Genomic DNA, 4,775 nt, shown 5'->3' with positions numbered 1-4,775 from the left:
TTGACATTGCCAGGGGCTTGTAGAATATCTGAGATTAAAAAAGAAAACAAACCAGCATGAGATGGGAGACTGTCATGTGACACTGGTGATCTTGTCACTTGTAGAACTTAAAGGCCTCGTTTGGGTGGTGACAGCTGTAGAGGAGGAGAGGAAGGCAGCTGGCTCCGTGGACTCCTCCGTAAGGAAGGTGAGGAGAGCGCAGGATGCCTCTGGGGGTGTAGAGATGAGGAAATGGGTTTGTGAATGTAAACTGTTGTCATTTATGTTTCGACAGGTTTGGTATTGAAAGGGAGGTGAGACCGGCCGAGCTGACGCCCCTCAGGAGCCACCATGCTGGTGATACCCCCCGGACTGAGCCAGGAGGAGGAGGCTCTGCAGAAGAAATTCAACGAACTGAAGAAAAAGAAAAAGGCACTGCTGGCTCTGAAGACGCAAAGCAGCAGCGGCACAGCCAGCCAAGGCGGCCAGAAATGCTCTCTGCCAGCGCAGCCCGTGCCGGACCCAGCCACGGCCACGGAGCAGGCAAAGCAGCTGGTGAAGTCGGGAGCCATCAGTGCCGTCGAGGCTGAGACCAAGAACTCGGGCTTCAGGCGTTCTCGAGCCCTAGAGGGAAAGTTCAAAGACCCTGAGAAGGGGCCGCTCCCCACTTCCCAGCCGCTCCAGGGGAGCTTATCTGCCGATGACCATCTGCAGGTCGTCCAGACGTCCCCAAAGGACATCGCTGCACGAGAGCTTTGTGCCTGCCAGTGCCCGGCTTCGGGGCCCGGGGCCAGACGGGGGGGAGGCAGGGGGCCCGGGGGCTGGTGATGGCCCTCCCCGAAGCTCTGGATGGGGCTCCGGAGCACGTGGTAACGCCCGCTCCTCAGTCTCCCCTCCCCGAAGCCGCAGCCGGGACCGCCGTCGTGAGCGGAACCGGGACAGAGACCGAGAGCGAGACAGAGACCGGGACCGGGACAGAGACCGGGACAGAGACCGAGAGCGAGACAAGACTGGGAGCGAGACAGAGACCGGGACCGGGACCGGACCGAGAGCGAGACAGGGACCGGGACCGGACCGAGAGCGAGACAGAGACCGGGACTGGACCGAGAGAGAGACAGAGACCGAGACCGGACCGAGAGTGAGACAGAGGCCGAGACCGGACCGAGAGTGAGACAGAGACCGGGACTGGACCGAGAGCGAGACAGAGACCGGGACTGGACCGAGAGAGAGACAGAGACCGGGACCGGACCGAGAGCGAGACAGAGACCGGGACCGGACCGAGAGAGAGACAGAGACCGGGACCGGACCGAGAGCGAGACAGGGACCGGGACCGGACTGAGAGCGAGACAGAGACCGGGACTGGACCGAGAGAGAGACAGAGACCGAGACCGGACCGAGAGTGAGACAGAGACCGGGACCAGGAGCGAGAGGGCCCTTTCCGCAGGTCGGACTCGTTCTCTGAACGCCGGGCCCCTCGGAAGGGGACACTCTCTATGTGTTTGGGGAGACATGACGCCCACCCTCCTCCGTGGGGCCTTCTCCCCCTTTGGAAACATCACTGGCCTCTCCAGGGAGCCACCCAGAAACTGTGCCTTCGTCCCCTACGAAAAGATGGAGTCAGCAGATCAGGCCGTTGCTGAGCTCAACGGGACGCAGGTGGAGTCCGTGCAGCTCAAGGTCAGCATTGCCCGCAAACAGCCCATGCTGGATGCCGCCACTGGCCAGTCCGTGTGGGGCTCCCTCGCCCTCCAGAACAGTCCTCAGGGCTGCCATCGGGACAAAAGGACCCAGATGGTCTACAATGACGATGTCTGCCAGGAAAACCTTGTGGGTGGCTTCTAGGTGGCGGAGCTGAACTGCTTGTGCCCCGCCTGCCCCGACACTGGTCTCAGTAAAGCACCGAGGTGGAAGCTCACACACCTCCCTCAGCCTCTGGTTCCTCAGCACTGGGGATTGGGTTGAGCCTTTTACAACGGCTGCTAGATTCTATCTCATTTGTAGCAAGATGGCCAGTGCACCTTCCCCACTCCCTTACCACAAAGGATGTTGAACACAGGTGTTGTCACAGCTCTTGTCCTTGGATCCCATGCCCCTTCCCAGCAGGGAACCCCTATAGAAAACGCAGATCCTCATGGAGTTTCTCCTTGAGCCAGGGCAGCACTTGGAAGAGGTTGATGTGAAAGTCTCAGGCATGAGCAGGCACCTGGTGCTGCAGTTTCTTGTCTCTGCAGACACCCACGACTCCCCAGCTGATCACACCAACCTGCAGGCGGTGCGGGGTGGCCATGGGTCATTTGGTAGAATATCTCCTGCACCTCAGGAAGCACGGTTATTAATAGATGTTAATAGTTCTTAATATGTGTAAGTTAAGCTGTACAAATATGCTTTGTGAATTTCTATAAGAACATATTTTATAATTAAAAAAATGTTAAACCTTCCTGCTTTAAAAAAATTATCATGTACTGGTTTATAGAATTCTTTGTTATATATTGCGCTGTTTTGTAGACTGTTTTTAAAAATAGATTATATTTCTAATTTTTTTCATTCTTCTATTCTTCGTTGACACCTTCTCTTATTTATTATTGTCTTACACTTAGTGATACTTTATTTTTTAGAACAGTTTTAGATTAAAAATTTGATCAGAGAATTGGGAGAGTTCCCCCCATATAACTACCCCCATGCTACCTCATTCATGGTTTCCCCTATTATTAATGCCTTACAATACTGTGGTACATTTGTTACAGTTAATGAATCAAGGCCTATATGTTATTTAATAAATCTGTTAATCAGATTTCCTCAGTTTTTACTCAATGTCCTTTTTATGTTCCTGCCGGAAGCCGATCCACCCTTGCTGCTTGACACAGTCGCTGCAGGGAAGAAACATCTGCACAGCTTATGTTTCAAGGGACCTGGCGTTTATGGCATTTGTTTGCTCCCCCTCTTAAGGCTATGTGTTTTAAACAGGACCACCTCCCTGAGAAAGGTTGTTTCTCCAAGTGAGGATTTTTCCCTGGAGTTAGGGAGGGAATAAAACCCCTTAACTAAGTGCCAGGCGGGTAATTAATCACTTTAACTACGAACAATCACGCTTAAGCTACATAATATTTACTTAGGATAATCTCCTTCAGTTACTCCCTTGTAGCTTAATAGAACAATTGAGTAACCTTGGAATGGAGATAAGAAAGCCCTAACCTTTGGAATAGAATGGATAGAATTAAAATCAACTGGTATAAATACAGATGTAATAGGACAATAGACACAGAACTTGGCTGGAGATCCTGGCTAGAGAACAGGGCTATGATGACCAACTGAACTCTGTCTCCGTGTCGTTCCTTCTTCCCCGACTTCGTTCACACCTTTGGGAACCCCTGGACCTGCTGGGGCTGGACCCCAGCATGTTCCAAGATCACATTCAGCCCTAACTGGTTTGGCTGAGTGGACAGAACGTCAGCCTGCGGTCTGAAGGGTTCCAGGTTTGATTCCGGTCAAGGCCATTATACCTTGGTTGCAGGCACATCCCCAGTACAGGGTGTGCAGGTGGCAACTGATTGATGTTTCTCTCATTGATGTTTCTAACTCTATCCCTCCCCCTTCCTCTCTGTAAAAAATCAATAAAATATATTTTAAAAAAATCACATCCAAAATTCCAAGTTAATTTACTTTATTGTCTCTTTCGGTTTCTCTCTGCTGTCATTTATTCTCAGATATTTGTCTGATGGGCTTTTTTTAAAAAAAACATTTAAAAAAAAATTGATTTTAGAGAGAAAGGTATCAACCTGCGAGTAGAACATTGATTGGCTGCCTTCTGCACACTTCCCATTGGAGATTGAGCCCAAAACCCAGGCATGCGCCCTAACCAGAAATCGCACTAGCAACCCGTAGGTGCATGGGATGACACCCATCCAACTGACCCACACCAGCCAGGGTGTCTGATGTTTTTCTTATGATTAGCCAGGGTCTATGTGTTTTTTAGAGGAAGATTATAAAGGTGAAGTGCCATTTTTATCATATCAAAGGCATAAGGTATCAACATAAATTAGGACTCTCACTGAAATAGTAATTGTCAGCATTCTCCGCTATAAAATTACTACTCCTTGTGGCAAGTGGCCCCACTCAGGGGACAGGGTGTTACTCTTCCCTCCTTTATGTGCAGTACTGCATAGGATATTTGGAATCTTCTGCAGGAGGGACTTATTTGTCTCCATTTTTTATTTACTCAACCATTTCTATCAGCATGACTCAGATATTTATATTTGTGGTTATAATTCAGTCCTACTTTCTAATATTGCTGAAATCATTTGAGCTCTGGCCATTGGGAGCCCTTTCCTTGGGTTCCTGTGCCCCTTTGATGTGTGCCCATTGATGTGTTTGTTTTCATTATGTCCTTAATTTCAGGCACTACAAGATGCTCCAGGCTCATGCTGTGTATTTCCTGCTCCGGTCCTGGAAATTTCTTCCTTCATCAGTATCTCCAGATCTGCGTTTTAGTCTTCTTTAAAAGTATCAGATTTATGTTTTTATCAATCATCTCTATTCTTGTATGTGTGTTTTCCTTTATTATTTTTAAGATTAAAAATATGTTTTTATTGATTTTAAAGATAGAGGGGGAGATAGAAATATTGATGGATCGGTTGCCTCCTGCACACCCTGGGTATGGAGCCCACAGGCTGGGCACATGCCCTGACCAGGAATAGAACCTGTGACTTCTTGGTGCATGGGTCTACACTCAACCATACAGCCACGCTAGCTGGGCTTGTTTCCCTTTCTATCATCAATCATATCTTTTCTTTTGCATA

The 4,775-nt window shown here is 49.4% G+C and overlaps 1 pseudogene; it reads left to right on the top strand.

The window, feature by feature from the left end:
- Positions 1-325: 325 nt before the first annotated feature.
- LOC118662693 lies at positions 326-1,821 on the top strand (annotated as a pseudogene).
- The last annotated feature ends 2,954 nt before the right edge of the window (positions 1,822-4,775 follow it).

The sequence above is a fragment of the Myotis myotis genome, unplaced genomic scaffold (assembly GCF_014108235.1).
Source record: "Myotis myotis isolate mMyoMyo1 unplaced genomic scaffold, mMyoMyo1.p scaffold_m19_p_10, whole genome shotgun sequence".
NCBI lineage: Eukaryota > Metazoa > Chordata > Mammalia > Chiroptera > Vespertilionidae > Myotis > Myotis myotis.
Note: the sequence above shows the minus strand (reverse complement) of the source record. Positions and strands in the feature narration are given on the sequence as shown.